Here is an 18,759-nt window from a genome sequence, read left to right as displayed (position 1 = left end):
AGATAGAATGGTTGAAGAAATTATGTGGGTTAGGTGTGAATGTAGAGGATTTGATGATGAAAGCAAGAAAGGAATTGAAACTAATTATGGAGAAGAAAGGCAAAGAAATTATTTTTCGTTCAAAGGTTATGATGTTAGAAGAGAATGAGAAGTGTACAAGGTTTTTCTTTAAAAAGGTGTGTGGGAAAAAAGAGGACATGAATGAGATCTTAAATAGGAAAGGTCAATGTGTAAGTGGGAATGGAGTTATGAGAGAAATAGAAGAGTTTTATTCATGTTTGTATGCAAAGAAATGGGTGGATAAGAATTTAATGGAGGATGTTGTAAGATGTCTGGAAGGAAGTTTGGAAAAGGATGATAAGGAGGTGTTGTGTGGTGATGTGACAATGGAAGAGTTTAAAAAAGGTGTTTTTGATTCAAAAAAGAATAAGACGCCTGGAAAAGATGGAATCCCTGTGGAATTATATATGAGAGCTTGGGAATGGATGGGAGAGGATTTTTTTGAAGTTTGTAAATATATGTGGCAGAATGGGGTGTTGAGTGAGTCTATGAAGGATGGAGTGGTAGTGCTGATTTATAAGAAGGGTGAAAGGAAAAAAGTGGAGAATTGGAGGCCGATTACGTTGTTGAATGCAGATTATAAGGTGTTTAGTAAATGTTTGTCAAATCGTAAGCATAAGTATGTTGGAAAGGTGATTGGGGAGGATCAAGTGTGTGCAATACCAGGGAGAAGTATGTCAGATAATTTAATTTTGTTAAGGGATGTGATTGAGGATTGTAAGAATAGGAGACAGAAGTGTATGTTACTAACTGTGGATTTTGAGAAAGCTTTTGATCGTGTGTCTCATGAGTATATGTTTAAGGTATTAGAGGTAATGGGGTACCCTGAAGTATATCTGAGATGTGTGAGGAGCTTATATGATGAAGTGTATAGTGAAATATTAGTGAATGGGTTTTTGAGTAACAGAATAAGTGTACAGTCGGGAGTGAGACAGGGATGTCCGATGTCTCCTGTATTATTTATAAGTGTGATTGAGACTTTGTTGTGTTTGGTGAGGAAGGATAAGGTAATGAGAGGGATGTTGATTCCAGGGAGTGGAGGAAAATATGTGAATATTTTGGGGTATATGGATGATGTGGTGATCGTGAATGACAATTTGGCTGCCATGAGGAGAAGTAGATTGTTATTGGATTTCTTTTGTGGTGCATCGGGTTTTAAAGTAAATTGGAGTAAGTGTGCTTTTAAATGTTTTGGGGATAACTGAGTAAGATTGGAGGATATGGAATGTGAGAGTGGGGCAATTAAGGTTTTGGGTGTTCTTTTTAATGATAATTTGAGAGGTGATGAAAGCTGGGATGAATGTGGAAAAAAGATTGAAAGGAAGTTAAATTTTTGGCGTTTGAGAGATTTGAGTTTGACTGGGAAAGTTCTGATCATAAAGTCTGTTATTTTGCCAGTAGTATGGTTTATTTTTTTGATTTATCCAACGAATGTGATGAAAATGAGGAAAATGGAGAAAATGGTCTTCTCCTTTCTATGGGGGACTCGAATGGAGAAGCTGAAAAGGGAATATGTGAATAAGTCGAAAGAAAGAGGGGGTTTGGGGCTGCCGAATTTTGAGATTTTTTTAGGTGTGTCATACATTAAGAGTTTTGTGATTTTGAATGAGAAAAAGAATAAGTGTGCGTGTATGTTGAGATATATGGCTGGGTGGATGATGTATGGTTTGAAGTGGAGAGTAAGAGATGCTAGAGTGCCAGTTGCGTTTAAATGTCCAGGTTGGTATAAGGTGATTGAGAAATTCGTAAGGAAGTATGATTTATTAAGTATGGAAATGAATAGTTTCAAAAATAAGAATATTGTAATGAACGTGATATATAAGGATGAGATTGCTTGTGATATTTTGGGGTTGTGTGAGAGTGATGCGGTGAAGGTGTGGAAAAAATTATCAATTAAAGGGGTGTCGAATAGACAAAAGGACATAGTATGGATGGGTCTGCAAAATATTCTACCAGTTAGAGAGGTGCAAAAGAGAAGAGATTTAGTTAGAACAGATCTTTGTCCGAGAGAAAGGTATGGTGAAAGTGAGAGTGTAAGACATTTGTTCTGGAACTGTAAATATGCGCAGAATGTTTGGAAAGGGATGGGTGGTTTGATTAAGGAGTTGACATGAGTTAATTACATGGATTGGAAGGTGGTTTTGTTTGGTTTCGGGGAAAGTGGGAAGCAAAATGCGAGAATGCTATTGTTTATAATGGTCTGTGTTTTGGAATGTTTATGGGATGTGAGGAATATATGGGTGTTTAAAAGGGAGTTAATATCAGAGAAGGATTGTATGAAACTAATACTATCAAGATTGTATATTATTTATTATTGGGAGAAAAAGTGCGGTGGTGGTTTAAATAGTGAAGGCATATGGAAGCACAAAAAATGGAGGTTTATTGTGAAGTTGTGATAAAAAAAGAAAAAGAAAATGCCACGATGATGAGGTCAAAATAAGCTCGTTATGAATGAATAAGATTGTTAAGAGCTTTTAGATACTGACCACTGAGTGGTTTAAAAAAAATAATAATAATAATCTGTTCTTATCAGTTTAATATCTGATACGTCCCCTATCTGGGGACCATATATTAAATGGATTTTTCGAACAGGGAGATGGAAAAAGAGCTTGCTCTGTCCACTCCACGCCTTGACCTGGTATTGCAGTACCTCCAGAACCGGTGCACCCTTTCTATTCCAGTATGAAAAAACTGAATGAAATTGAGAGATGGCTTTCAAGCATCCCTCCAGCAAGCAAATGGAAAGTTGCTGTGTCCTGCCTCAGGAGTCTGCACTTCAGCTTCTCCTCTGTGAGGGCTGTGCTGTGCTGCTTTCTGCATACCTGCTGCTGCTGCATCTAGCCTGTCAATCTCCTAATTGCATCTGCTGTGTGTGGGTTTGTTCCAGCACCAAGCAACCAACCCAGCCAGCCAGTCACCTCTCCTCACACTCCAAATCCAATTAAGATTGATGGCTTAATTGTTGGGTTAATTGGCTTATCACCTGAATGAAGTGTTTGGATATCACTGAATGAAGTGTTTGGACCTCCACTCCACGCACCTAGGGTTTGATTTGGGCCTCTAGTGCGCACCTGGGCGGGCTGCTGAGTTGTTCCTGTGAATTGACCCTTTTGTAGCAAGTTGTCTTGATGTAACCAATTTAGCTTTCTAGTGCTTTAGTAAATGGGTAAAGTTTGTTTGCCTGTGTCTCCCTCTTGTGGATCTTTTGAACTGGATGGATGACTTGGAGGCTAAAAAGTAGTCCAGCACTTCCTATGTATCAGCAACAGCTGGACCTGCCTTGTCTGGCCAATGGATGGAACACTGCACGTGTCACAAGAGGCTTGTCAGGTCAGAGGTCAAGTAAGGTCAGGTCAGTGGTTTACATCACAAGGGCCCTTACGGAACACTCAACAATGGGGCAGTGACATCACAATCAACAATGCATACCCTTTTGTTTTTGTTTTTTTTCCACACTACTCTCCATTCACTCCTTATCAGTTTCTCTGCTTGGCGTGCTTTGGCACCAGGAATTGCGTGCAAAGAAAAGGTGTGACCAAAAGTGGTGGGCGGAGCTATGCAGATACGAAAAACACGAAGTGGAGCATGCTGGTGATTCCAGAGCGTAGGACACACATTTTCCCTGGTTTGTAAGAGAAAGAAGCCTCCCGGACTGTGTCTGGGGCCTATAGGTTGTTGCTTTGAGAAGTGCTCTGCGTTGGCAAACAGTGGCCCCGTTGTCGAGGCCAAGCAGGTATCGCTTCTCGGCTTTTGGCTAAGATCAAGTTTATGTGTTTTTGATTCTGCACTTGGTCCTAGTTGAGGGCACTCGGGTACTCCTCTCCTCGGCCTTGTGGGATCGTCCGGGAATTTATTCCCGGACTTCACCCACTTGCTGCTATTGGGGAGAGGACTTAGTCCCAGGGTAACGAGTTGCAATCCCCGGCCTTCTGGTGGTTTTACACTACCCAGAAGTTGCAGCCTCGGACCAGGGCGTTGCTGCTGCCAGGGAACTATGGACGGTGATTCCGGCTTCGTGCCGGAATATGCCAGGCTAAAAAACTCGGTGAGGATCCTCTTCACCGGAGGTGTCCACCAGGACAAGAAGTCGGAGGTGTTGCGCTACATCGTGGAGATCGTGTTGCAGGATGCTTTGCGAGTACTGATACACGAGATCCTTGCAATCCAGGATTACCCGAAGCAAGGTATTTATGATGTTACTTTCGTTGGGGACGGAATTTTCCATGATGCTTTAAAAAGAGCAAATGAAGGATGATCCCAGGCTTCAGGGTATACGGATTGTGGAGCACGCCTTCGACGAGAAAAAACTCATAGTGATTAAAATGTACTCCCCTTATGTGGACCAGAGGGAATTAGATACATTTTTATCTCTGTATTTCAAAGAGGTCCAATATAGAGGGAAAGTGGTGAACGAGTGTGGCATTTGGACATCGAAATGGAAGTTTTTACTGACTTTTATCTAAGACGCCACACACCTGCCCGTTTTAAATTGGGACAAATCAATGGCGACCTCTTCTGTATGGGGATGCCAAAATTCTGCAGAACCTCTGGGGTATATGGCCATACCAATGAGGATTGCGAAGCACAGTGCATAAATTGCGGAAGCACCCAACACTCCAACAAAGAATGCCCACATGAAAAAAAGTGCACCTTCTGCCAAAGGGTTGGTCATCTATATAATTTTTGTCCCCACAGGAAGACAGAGCAACCCAAGGCGCCCCCACAAGAACCAGCTGACCAGACCCGCCCTCAAGGAGAGGAACAAGCGATGGATGAGGAGGTAAGGCAGGAGCCCGAGGCCCCTGGTGCGAGTGGTGAAGGGGCGGAAACTGAGAAAATGCAGCAGGAGTGCTCGGGTGGTCCAATAAATGCAATAAAGAGGCGGATTAACAAGAGAAAAGCCGAGGTTGAAGCGAGACAGAGAAAACCAGTGACTCCCCAAAAAGTTGGACGTTCGGGGGAGTCCGGGCAACCTCGGCAGCCTGGGTCTCCTAGTTCCATAATTGTCCCTGCTGACGATCCTTGGTCGGAGGTGGTAAAAAAGGGAAAAGGGCGGGGGGAAAAGGGGTGGTCTCAAGATAGGGGGCCTGAGGAGCTGATGGAAACGTCTGGCCAACAAGATCAGGCAGACGTGGCTCCTCATGTAGCCTCCCCCCGCCTGGTAAGGTGGTTGGGGAGGTGAGTGCCTCCTTGGGGACCCCCAATTCCCTGCCATGTGCGCAACCTCCCCCTGAAGAAAGGCCTGGGACCACCCAGTGCCCGGAGGGGGGACCATCGGAACCGACCAGAGACCCTCCTGAGGTTGGTGACGAGGACCTGAATGGCCAGGGAAGTGAGACCCAGGTAAAAATTTCTCAAGCCGGATTGCCAGACTACCCGAGCATGGCTGCAGGCTCCTGCCTGAGTGACGGAAGTTCCTCTCCTGAAGGCTCCTTAATTACTGTTGGTTCAGAGGGCAGGGACGTGAGTTCAAGTGAATGTTCTGGTTATGCTGGTATCTCTTAAAAACATTTACTATGGATGCTAATTTAAAAGGAATTTCCCTTAATGTGCGGGGCATCAAGTCTAAGCATAGACGGGTTGCTCTTTTTAATTTCTTAACAACTTTTACTGCATCCGTATTTTTTCTGCAAGAATGTGGCATTCCCCATATGAGCTCTTATGAGAGCTAGAAAGAAGATTGGCAGCACGGACCATCCATCTGGTCTGGATCTAACGAGTCCAGGTCAGGTGGGGTCGCCATTCTTTTTAAAGGGAATGTTCAAATTGATGGTTTTAATGAAATTTTACCAGGTCGTATTTTATTGGTTAAAGTTTTTATTGATGGGGTAAAATGGCAGTTTTAAAATTTTTATGGGTCACCTGATAAGGATGAAAGGGCAGACATACTGGGAATTTCATCTAATTTTATTACCTCGTCTGACCCTTGCATTATTGCAGGTGATTTTAATTGCATTATGAAAGGGGAACACCGGCTGACTAGCTCCACTAGTAGAAACTATGATAAAACCTCTGGGATGTTAAAAAAACCTTGTAGATGATTTTAACCTCCTTGATGGAATGCAATAGAAACATCCCAGAGGCAGCCGGCGTGACCTGGAGCAATGTTAACTGTAGTTCAAGGATCGATTTTATTTTTTGTAATAACCACCTACTGCCTTTTAAGTGTGAAATTTTAACCAATGTCTTTTCTGACCACAAAATCATTTGTTCTTAAGCATGACCTGAATAAGGTCCCTGGTAAAAAAATCTTGGAAATTGAACGTTTCCCTTTTAGATGATCCACAGATTATTTTAGATTTTAAAATCTTTTATGAAAAATGCAACCGGGTAAGGAGTTCAAATGCTTCCACTAGCTCTTGGTGGGAGAAAATGAAAAAGAAAATTAAAAACTTTTTTATTGAAAAGAGCATTCAGAAAGCGAGAGAGAGAAAATATGTTTTTAATAATCTCAATACCCTGTTGCAGACATTATATAAGTTCAGAGATAATGGCATCGATGTCAAGTTGGACATAGAAAACCTTAGAAAAGAGATTACTAAATATCTGGAACAGAGTGGAAAAGAGATAATTTTCCGATCAAGAGTGAAACATGTGGAAAACGATGAAACCTGTTCCAGATATATATTTTTTTTAATTCATAAAAAAGATGCCATTATCGAAATACACGGTGTGAAAGAGATGCAGAGTATTTTAAATAAAGTACACCTTTTTATACTGAACTTTTTAATGTAAAATTTGTGGATCAGTCCCTTTTAGAAGGCTCACTAAAGGAGGTCACTGCTGTTTTAGATCCTGTCTCACAGCAGGTTTTATTACAGGAGCTGACTGAGCAGGAGGTTTTAGAGACAGTCAAGAGTTTTAAAGCAGGGAAGGTACCTGGACCTGATGGTATACCCATTGAGTTTTATGTAAAGTTTTATGACCTTCTTAAAAATGATTTGTTTTATCTTTTTAATGAAGTTTTTAAATCTAAAACTTTACCTAGATCCTAAAGGAAGGGTGAGGTCTCCTTACTATATAAAAAAGGTGACAATTGGAGACCAATAACCCTTCTCAATGCCGACTACAAGGTGAAGGCGAAGATATGTGCGAATCATCTGAAAAAAGTCATCTCAAGACAATACATCATAACCAAGTCTGCGGTATTCCTGGGAGAAACATATGGGATATTCGAAACTTGATAAAAGATTGTATTGAGGACACAAAGGCTAGGAAGGGTAAATTAGTCATTTTATCCATCGATTTTGAGAAAGCCTTCGATCGTGTCTCTCATTTTTATCTTTTTAAAGTTTTAGAAAGAATGGGTATACCAGAAGGTTTTTTATTGTCTCTTAAAGCATTTTATAATAACTGTACAAGCATAATTTTAGTAAATGGTTTTAAGACACAGAACGTCATTTTAAACTCCGGAGTAAAGCAGGGGTGTCCTTTATCCCCACTGCTTTTTATCTGTGCGTTAGAGCCTCTTTTATGTGTATTGCGGATGGATAAAGAGATTCGTGGAGTCCACCTGCCCGGTGGAGGGGGACTCGAGGCTAAAGCAGTGGGGTATATGGATAATGTTGCGGTATTGTGTAGGGACGCCCCGTCGCTCCGGAGAACTTTAGATCATATAAATTTTTATTGCCGTGCTTCTGGTTTTAAAATAAATCTTAACAAAAGTAATATTTTAAACATTGGTGGTATGGTTTTACGAGATATTGACGTTCCTGTGTCTGGTTCTATCACCATTTTAGGTGTCTCCTTCAGTGAGCCTAATAACGGTTTTTATAGTTTTATAGATTTTAGTTGGGGCATGGTGGAAAATAAGGTAAAGCAGAAAATAAGTATGTGGAGCATGAGGAAACTTACGATGGAGGGGAGAATTTTAATTATTAAAATGATCATTTTACCCCTTTTATTGTATTTAAGTGTGGCGTTTCCCCCTCCATCAGATGTACTCAAAAGGATTACTAAATATTGTTTTACCTTTTTTTGGAGCTCCAAAATGGAAAAATGAAAAAGAGAACACGTAATAAAAATTAAAGATAAAGGTGGTAAAGATTTTTCGGATTTTAATAGGTTTTTATTACTAAAAGTATTTTAGTTACTGTTTTAATGCTCTTTTTAAAGAACACTATTGGTCCTATTTTATACGTTTTAATACTGTTTTTTTATGCATAGATTTAAATGGTTTCAAACTGTTTTATCCTTGCTTTACGCTTTTAACCTACCAGAAAACTATAAGATTTTAGACAAAATAGTGTTAAATTTTAATTTGAAAGAAAAGAGTATTGAAGAACTAAAAAACTGTAAAAAGTTAATAAAAGATTTAAGAGAAAAGGAGATGACGTGCAACATAAGTAATTTTAGAGAGGAAATATGCAAAACAATATGGAAAAATATTAATGCCTCCTTTCTTTTTAATTCCCAGAAGGATTTTGCCTGGAGCTGCGTTCACCAGTGCCTTCCATGCCGGGCATTCCAGTACCGCAGGGGATTTGTAAGGTCTGTCATCTGCCCAAGAGAAAGGTGCCAAGGTGACGAGACAATCGAACATCTACTATGGACCTGCGGCTTTGCAAGAGAGTGTTGGAGGAGGGTGCTTCAGCTGATCAAGAAGATGGCAGGCCTAAGAGACATTACATATAACATGATTTTATACGGATCCCTGGAATGCCCAACAGCCTCTGAAAAGGCTGTGGCATGGAAGACGGTGAACTGCGTAAAAGAAGCTCTATGGAAAGCCAGAAATATTTTAGTTTTTAAACATGATATTTTAACAGTTGATGATGTTCTGGGTATTTGTTTTAGTGAGATGCATATTTATTTTTTAATTGACAAAAAAACTGAGATTACCGCAGAAAGGAAATGGTTTTTAAGGGAATGGAATTCTGATATATGATTTTATTCCTTTTACCATGTTCTTGTAATTATTTATATTTCCCTTTTCTTTTGAAATGTTGTAAAATTTGTTTTGATATTCTTTTAATAAATATGGCGTCCCTGCGAAGGGATAGTCAACTAAAAAATCTTGTGTGCTGCATTTGGTCAGACAGTGGAAGGTAGCTCTCGGGTACCCTCTCTCTCGGCCTGGGGGGATCGTCTCAGGTTTATAGCCTGGACTTCACCCCCCTACTGCTATTGGGAGAGAGGCTTAGTCCCGGGGGCGTCGAGTTGCGATCCCCGTTACCCCTAGTAGTCTCCGGACTGCTGGGGGAGCACCTTTTTTTGCGTTCTAGACGTAGAAAAGGCGCCAAAGTAAAAACTATGGCAGATGACCCAGGAGGAGGACCTGGAGGAGGAGGAGGAGGAGAAAGACCTGGAGGAGGAGGAGGAGGAGAAAGACCTGTTGTAGGAGGAGGAGAAAGACCTGTTGGAGGAGAGGAATCTAGAGAAACCAGAGGAGACGGAGCAAATAAGAGATGGAGCCAGAGAAGGAGAACCAAGACGAGAAACCAGAGGAGCAGAGGAAAGTGCAATACCAGAGTATGCCCGAATTAAAAATTCTGTACGATTATTTGTAACAGCAAGGAAATAAGAGGAGTATGATTTAAATTATTTAGTAAATGTGGTTTTAGTTAAAGTATTTGGTATTCAGAAAAGGTAAATCCTTGCCATCCAAGATTACCCGAAACATAGAGTATATGATGTTACTTTTAAGGATTTCGTGGTAGCCCTTCCATCTAAATTAAGTGACCCTAGAGTGGACGGTATAGAATTTTATAGACATTAAATTGATGATAGCAAAATTGTGGTTATTAAAATGTATTGCCCCTTTGCAGATGAACATGTAGTAAGATCTTATTTAGCAAATTATTTTAAAACAATTGTTTTTATGGGGAAAATTATTAATTTGGCAGGGATATGGACCTCGAAGTGGAGATATAAAGTAACATGTTACCGTGATCCAAACTCTTCAGTAGGGATTATTTTACCTCCGGCACGTTTTAAACTGGGAGATATGGTGGGAGACATGTTCTTTTCCAATATGCCACCATACTGCAGGAGATGTAAGAATTATGGTCATATCGCGGAAAATTGTTTTAGTACCTGTAGAAACTGTGGAAGCTCAGAGCATGATGCCAGTGAATGTAATGCGGGAAAAAAAATGTCATTTTTGTGGTTTAATAGGGCATCTCTACCGTGATTGTCCTAGTAGGTACGCTGGCCCGAAGGCGGAACCCGGAGCACGGCCAAGGCGTCCAACACAACCAGAGGAAACAGAGAAACGAGACGACCACCAAGCCGGCCCCCAAGGAGAGGAGCAAGAGACGGAATCCGAACAGATGGATACCAGCAGACCCCCCCCCCCCAACAAGGTGAACCGAGAGAGCAGAGACGCGGGGAAAAATAAGCGGAAGTCCAGTGATCAGCGGACGGACAAGCCCCCCCCCCAGAAATGGGTAGTGGGGGCCAACCGAGTGATGCTGATCCGCCTGGACCGCACTCGGTTCCCGGGCAACCTGGGGACAGTGCAGAGGAACTGGGTGGAGTCACGGTGTCTAAAAAGCGTAAAGACTACGCAGGTGCGGTAAAAACGGGTCTCGGGAGGAATACGGCTGGGGGACCAGCCGCTGATCCCCCTGACCCACATGAGACTCCCCCCCATCCTGTTGGGGGGGAGGGGGAGCAAATAGAACCTCCCTTAGAGCAGTATGTTCCTGAAACGGCTCTGGATGAAACCCCTGCCCCAGAAAGGGAGGGGAGTGACACTGTGGCTCAGACACCCAAGACATTAGCTGTGAGAACAGTGTGGGGTCCCGTACAGGTTGCCATATATAAGGGGGGTCAGCTGAGTGAAGGCAGCTCCTCTGAGTGAAGGCAGTGCGTACAATGGAATCCGAAATATTTGGCGACAGGAGCGACAGTGATATCTCTGGCTTTGTGGAGGATTGCTGAGGCTGTGCTTGGGTAAGAGGACAATCACCCCTCCCTTTTTAATTTTTTATCATGGCTTTTTTAACAGGTATTTCCTTCAACACCAGAAGTGTACATTCGAAAACAAGAAGAGTTGCACTTTTTAACTTTTTATCTGTTTTTACGGCCACTGTCTTTTTTTTTTTTTTTTTACAGGAGTGTTGCATACCCCACAGGCAAAATTATAAAAAGTATAAAGAGGACTGGAAGTCCGGACCCTCAGTGTGGTCCGGATCAAACGAATCAAAGTCAGCAGGTGTTGCAATTTTATTTAAGGGAAATGTTTTAATTGAGTCCGTGAATGAAATTTTACCAGGGAGGATTTTATTAGTTAAGGCTTTTATTGATGGTATTAAATGGCAGTTTTTTAATTTTTATGGGTCCCCTGATAATAAGGAAAGAATAGAGATGCTGGAGATTCTATAGAAGGAATTTTAAATAAAGCATATAATTTTTATTCAGAACTTTTTAATGAGAAGAAAATTGATAAGTATTTTATGAAAGACTCATTGAAGGTGATTGATGTGTTTTAGATCATGACTCTCAAGGATTTTTATTACAAGATACTACAGAGCAAGAGGTTTTAAAGACAATTAAAAGTTTTAAAAAGGAGAAAGTTCCTGGTCCAGACGGTTTACCCATTGAATTTTATGTTACATTTTATGGTGTTTTAAAAGATGATTTATTTAACCTTTTTATAGAAGTTTTTAGGTCAAAGACCCTCCCGGGCTCCTGGAAGAAAGGAGAGGTATCATTATTATACAAAAAAGGAGATATAGCAGACATCAAGAACTGGAGGCCGATTACCCTGCTGAATTGTGACTACAAGATTATGGCTAAGATTTGTGCAAATAGATTAAAAGGAATAGTACATAAGATAATCCACTCAAATCAAGTCTGCGGGGTGCCCGGGAGGAGTATTTGGGACAATGTTAATCTTTTAAAAGACGCTATTAATAATATTAAAGAAAGGAAAGGGAGCGTAGCAATTTTAATCTTTGGACTTTGAAAAAGCTTTTGACCGCGTTTCACATTTTTATCTTTTTCAGGTTTTAAAGAGAATGGGTATTCCGGATGGCTTTTTACAATCCTTGAGAGCTTTTTATGATCAATGCACAAGTAAAATTTTAATTAATGGTTTTAAGACTCGGGATATTCTTTTAAAATCAGGAGTAAAACAGGGGTGTCCCTTGTCCCCACTACTCTTTATTTGCGCTCTTGAGCCTCTTTTATTTTCAATAAGACAGGAGAAACAAGTACATGGAGTCCCCCTGCCAGGCGGGGGGGGGGGACAAGAGGCTAAGGTAGTGGGGTACATGGATGACGTTGCGATACTCTGTAGGGACACCCCATCAATCCAAAAAACCTCCAAGTTGATTGAATATTTTTGTGGCTCCTCTGGTTTCAAAATAAATTTTAATAAGAGTAATATTTTAAACATTGGAGATATGGTTTTAAGAGATATTTCTATTCCCGAGTCTGAGTCTGTGCAGATCTTAGGAATTACCTTCAGTGAGTCTAACGGATTGAAGAGTTGGGATACGGTAACTGAGAAAATAAACAAAAAAATAAGTATGTGGAATCTTAGGAAGCTAACGATGGAAAGGAAAATTTTAGTTATTAAAATGATAATTTTACTGATTTTACTCTCTTAGTATGGTCTTTTCTCCGCCAGTTCGCCTTTTAAAGAAAATTAATAAAGTATGTTTTAATTTTTTATGGGGATCCAGGATGGAGAAACTGAGAAGAGAAACTGTTATGCTTCCTAAGTATAAGGGTGGTAAGGATTTCCCTGATATTAAAGCCTTTCTTTTAATAAAGTATTTTAGTTTATGTTTTAATACTCTTTTTAACCCCTTAAGGACACAGCCTTATTTCACCTTAAGGACCAGGCCATTTTTTGCAAATCTGACCAGTGTCACTTTAAGTGGTGATAACTTTAAAACACTTTGACTTATCCAGGCCATTCTGAGATTGTTTTTTCATCACATATTGTACTTCATGACACTGCAAAAATTGGGTCAAAAAAGTTAATTTTTTTTGCATAAAAAATACCTATTTACCAAAAAATTGGAAAATTAGCAAATTTCAAAGTTTCAGTTTCTCTACTTCTGTAATACATAGTAATACCCCCAAAATTTGTGATGACTTAACATTCCCCATATGTCTACTTCATGTTTGATCTATTTTGGGAATGATATTTTATTTTTTGGGGATGTTACAAGGCCTAGAAATTTAGAAGCAAATCTTGAAATTTTTCACAAATTTACAAAAACCCAATTATTAGGGACCACTAAAGGTCTGAAGTCACTTTGCGAGGCTTACATATTAGAAACCACCCAAAAATGACCCCATTCTATAAACTACACCCTCAACGTATTCAAAACTGATTTTACAAACTTCGTTAACCCTTTAGGTGTTGCACAAGAGTTATTGGCAAATGGGGATGAAATTTGAGAATTTCATTTTTTTGCCTAATATTCCATTTTAACCCATTTTTTACACTAACAAAGCAAGGGTTAACAGCCAAACAAGACTGTATCTTTATTGCCCTGACTCTGCCTTTTACAGAAACACCCCATATGTGGCCGTAAACTACTGTACGGCCACACAGCGGTGCGTAGAGTGAAAGGTGCGCCGTATGGTTTTTGGAAGCCATATTTTGCTGTTTTTTTGACACCATGCCCCATTTGAAGCCACCTGATGCACCCCTAGAGTAGAAACTCCATAATAGTGACCCCATCTAAGAAACTACACCCCTCAAGGTATTCAAAACTGATTTTACAAACTTTGTTAACCCTGTTGCACAAGATTTAATGGAAAATAGAGATACAATTTAAAAATTTCACTTTGTTGGCAGATTTTCCATTTTAATATTTTTTTCCAGTTACAAAGCAAAGGTTAACAGCCAAACAAAACTCATTATTTATGGCCCTGATTCTGTAGTTTACAGAAACACCCCATATGTGGTCGTAAACCGCTGTACGGGCACACGGCAGGGCGCAGAATGAAAGGAATGCCATACGGTTTTTGGAAGGCAGATTTTGCTGGACTGTTTTTTTGACACCATGTCCTATTTGAAGCCCCCCTGATTCACCCCTAGAGTAGAAACTCCAAAAAAGTGACCCCATTTTAGAAAGTAAGGAATAGGGTGGCAGTATTGTTGGTACAAGTTTAGGGTGCATATGATTTTTGGTTGCTCTATATTACACTTTTTGTGCAGCAAGTTAACAAGAAATAGCTTTTTTGGCACTTTTTTTTTACAACATTCATCTGACAGGTTAGATCATGTGGTAATTTTATAGAGCAGGTTGTCACGGACGCGTCGACACCTAATATGTATACAACTTTTTATATTTATGTAAGTTTTATACAATAACTTCATTTTTAAAACCAAAAAAATGTTTTAGTGTCTCCATAGTCTAAGAGCCATAGTTTTTTTCAGTTTTTGGGCGATTATCTTGAGTAGGGTCTCATCTTTTGCTGGATGAGATGACGGTTTGTTTGGCACTATTTTGGGGTGCATATGACTTTTTGATCGCTTGCTATTACACTTTTTGTGAGGTAAGATGGCAAAAAAAAGGCTTTTTTTACACCTTTTTTTTTTTACGGTGGTCACCTGAGGGGTTAGGTCATGTGATATTTTTATAGAGCCGGTCGATACGGACGCGGCGATACCTAATATGTTTATTTTTATTTATGTAAGTTTTACACAATGATTTCATTTTTGAAAAAAAAAAAATCATGTTTTAGTGTTTCCATAGTCTAAGAGCCATAGTTTTTTCAGTTTTTGGGCGATTATCTTAAGTAGGGTCTCATTTTTTGCGGGATGAGATGACGGCTTGAATGGTACTATTTTGGCGTACATGCGACTTTTTTGATCACTTTTATTACCTTTTTTGGGAAGTAAGGTGGGCAAAATTTCAATTTTCTCTTTTTTTTTTTTTTTTTTTTTATGGCGTTCACCATGCGGGGAAAGTAACATGACCGTTTTATAGATCAGGTCGTTATGGACGCGGCGATACCTAATATGTGTAGTGTATTTTATTTTTATTATTCAGTGATAAATGTTTTTTTTTTTACCTTAACTTTTTTCACTTTTTTTAAAAATTTTTGACCCAGACCCACTTGGTTCTTGAAGATCCAGTGGGTCTGATGTCTGTATAATACAGTACAGAACCTTATATAGGGTTCTGTACTGTATTTTACTTACACTGAACAGATCTATGCTTTTAGCATAGATCTGTTCAGCACAATGGACAGCAGGACGCCTGAGCAGGCGTCCTGTTACCATGGGAACCTTCCCCGTCTGCCACAACTTTCTAGACGGGGAAGGGTGAGGACGGGGCTGGCGGGGGGCTGTCGGGGGGCTGCAAAGGCACAGCAGCCCCCCGATGGGAGAGGGAGGGAGCCCCTTGACCCCGAAAGTTAACCTTTTCTATACCGCGGTCCGTACGGAGCGCGGTATGAAAAGGGTTAAACGGCTGACATCTGCACAGATGTCAGCAATGTGCTGGCACCCTGGTATAACCCACTAGAAGCCAACGAATTTTCAAGGGGAAACTTTAGAGTGCCTAAAATCTTGAAACTGCAAAAAACGCAAGAAACCACAGGTCTGAATTGACCTGCAGTGTGCTGCGATCGCCGACACGGGGGGTCACATGACCCCCCCCCTGGCGTTGTGACAGGATGTCGGCTGAATGATTTCAATCGGCATCCTGTTCAGATTAACCCCTGGGGCGCCGGAATGCCTATTTAAAGTTAGGACGTAACAGTACGTCCTGTGTCCTTAAGGACTCGGGAAATAGGGCGTACCGGTACGCCCTATGTCATTAAGGGGATAAAGAGAATTATTGGTCCTATTTTATCCACTATAACACAGGTTATTTTATGCGTAGGAACAGTTGGTTTACAACGGTTTTAAATTCCCCATTTGCTTTTAACCTGCCTAGTTATTATAAAATTTTAGAAAAAATAGTGGCCTCTTTTAACTTAAAAGGGAAAATGGTAGAAGAACTTAAAAATAGCAAATTAATATTAAAAGGAATTAAAGACGAAAAAATGGTTACAGCTATAAGAAATTTTAGTGATGCAAAATGTAAAAGGGTATGGAAAAATGTGAATATTAATTATCTTTTTAATTCACAGAAAGACCTGGCCTGGAGCTGCGCACATGAGTGTCTTCCATGCCGGGCATTCCAGCACCGAAGAGGATTATCAGGCACCGCCGAATGTCCCAGAGGAGGCTGTAGAGATGAAGAGGACGTATTCCATCTACTCTGGTATTGCTTCTTTGCACGAAAAATCTCGCTGAAAATGTTCCCTATAATAAGGAACATCACTGGACTATTGGTTTTAACTATGGACGGTGTGTTTTATGGTGAACTGGAATGCCCATCAAGGACCAAGAGGACTATGGCATGGAAGATCACTGTGTTAAGGCAGCTCTGTGGATGGCCAGGAACATCTTGTGTTTTAAACATGATCTTATTTCAGAAGAAAATGTTTTAAAAATGGTTTTAGACGAGATGTATAAATATTATTTAATAGACAGAAAACATGCTCCTTTTATGTGTAATAAGTGGTTTTTAAGAGAATGGGGGTCAGTAATTTAAATTTGTCTGTTTTATGCGAGTAATTTAAATTTTATGATTACTAAGAGTCTATTTATGTAAATTTATTGTGAGTTTATTCTTATGTAAATATTGTTTTTAATAAATATACCCCTTTGGGGTTATCAACTTAAAAAGAATCTGTTCTTATCAGTTTAATATCTGATATGTCCCCTATCTGGGGACCATATATTAAATGGATTTTTCGAACAGGGAGATGGAAAAAGAGCTTGCTCTGTCCACTCCACGCATTGACCTGGTATTGCAGTACCTCCAGGACCAGTGCACCCTTTCTATTCCAGTATAAAAAAACAGAATGAAATTGAGAGATGGATTTCAAGCATCCCTCCAGCAAGCAAATGAAAAGTTGCTGTGTCCTGCCTCAGGAGTCTGCACTTCAGCTTCTCCCCTGTGAGGGCTGTGATGTGCTGCTTTCTGCAAACATGCTGCATCTAGACTGTCAATCTCCTAATTGCATCAGCTGTGTGTGGGTTTGTTCCAGCACCAAGCAACCAACCCAGCCAGCCAGTCACCTCTCCTCACACCCCAAATCCAATTAAGATTGATGGTTAATTGGCTTATCACCTGAATGAAGTGTTTGGATATCACCTGAATGAAGTGTTTGGACCTCCACTCCACACACCTAGGGTTTGATTTGGGCCTGTAGTGCGCACCTGGGCGGGCTGCTGAGTTGTTTCTGTGAATTGACCCTTTTGTAGCAAGTTGTCTTGATGTAACCAATTTAGCTTTCCTAGTGCTTTAGTAAATAAGTAAAGTTTGTTTGCCTGTGTCTCCCTCTTGTGGATCTTTTGAACTGGATGGATGACTTGGAGGCTAAAAAGTAGTCCAGCACTTCCTATGTATCAGCAACAGCTGGACCTGCCTTGTCTGGCCAATGGACGTAATACTGCACGTGTCACAAGAGGCTTGTCAGGTCAGGTCAGTGGATGACATCACAAGGGTCCTGACGGAACACTCAACAATGGGGCAGTGACATCACAATCAACAATGCATACCTTTTTTTTTTTTTCACATTACTCTCAATTCACTCGTTATCAGTTTTTCTGCTTGGCGTGCTTTGGCACCAGGAATTGCGTGCGAAGAAAAGGCGTGACCAAAAGTGGTGGGCGGAGCTATGCAGATGGCGAACACAAAGAGGAGCATGCTGGTGATTTCTGAGCGTAGGACGCACGTTTTCCCTGGTTTGTGAGAGAAAGAAGCCTCCCGGACTGTGTCTGGGGCTGGGGCCTGTAGGCTGTTGCCTTGAGAAGTGCTCCACATTAGCGATCAGCGGCCCCGTTGTCGAGGCCGAGCCGGTTATCGCTTCTCGGCCTTTTGGCTAAGATCAAGTTAGGGATACATGGGGTCCGCGATTCCTCGGCCTTGGGGGACGGCACGGGTTTATAGCCTGTGTTGTGCCCCCTTGCTGCTATAGGGGATAGGCTTAGTCCCCGGGCAACGGGAAGCGATCGCGCTTGTCAGTGATATTTATCGCTGGAAGCGTTTTTCGTTATTTTTGGAGCGTGTTCATCTGGGCATTGAAGCATCTGAGGTCCCCTTCCCCGGACTGGATTGGAGGCTTATCTCATTTGGTGTGTATCCTTTTTTTGTTTTCGGGGTCGGGATTTGGCCTTGGTGCATGGAGATGCCGTTCTCCTTTGACTTCGCAGATGGGGAAACCCATATTCATCAATCCATCCGGATTGAGGTTGCGTAAAAGTTCCGGGTTTGAAAGATGCTGCGATATATTGTGGCCGAAATCCTGAACTGTGTTTTTCAGGTCAGAAGGGAGGACATCCTGTGTCTGCGAGACCAGGAATATAAGGGCCTATACACCATCACCTTCTGCACGAAAGCATGCTGTGATAACATCTATGCAGCATTGCAGGTTGCGGACCAGGCCGATGACCGTCTTGACGGTCTCCACTTTGTGCTCCTCTACGGTGAGGAGTCGGTACATTTGGTTGTATGTATGTACAATCCATTTGTACCAGAGGAAGATGTCACCTTATTCCTCAGGCGGTATTGTCGAGAAGTACGCTTCTCACATGAAGTAAAAAATTCAGAAGGTTTCTGGAATGGCAAAAGGAAATACTTAGTTATTACTTAGAAATTTGAGAAAGACCCTGCAGGCGTTGAGGGTCTCTCTCACCCACCATCGAATTTTGCCATAGGGAGGAACAAG

The 18,759-nt window shown here is 41.0% G+C and overlaps 1 non-coding gene and 1 pseudogene across 1 annotated transcript; both read left to right on the top strand.

The window, feature by feature from the left end:
- Positions 1-2,527: 2,527 nt before the first annotated feature.
- Positions 2,528-2,732, top strand: LOC122942759 (annotated as a pseudogene).
- Positions 2,733-16,682: 13,950 nt separating this feature from the next.
- LOC122942756 lies at positions 16,683-16,867 on the top strand. The gene has a single exon (XR_006390693.1). It is a non-coding gene; the product is annotated as a U2 spliceosomal RNA (small nuclear RNA).
- Positions 16,868-18,759: the final 1,892 nt, after the last annotated feature.

Source organism: Bufo gargarizans, chromosome 6, assembly GCF_014858855.1.
Source record: "Bufo gargarizans isolate SCDJY-AF-19 chromosome 6, ASM1485885v1, whole genome shotgun sequence".
NCBI lineage: Eukaryota > Metazoa > Chordata > Amphibia > Anura > Bufonidae > Bufo > Bufo gargarizans.
Note: the sequence above shows the minus strand (reverse complement) of the source record. Positions and strands in the feature narration are given on the sequence as shown.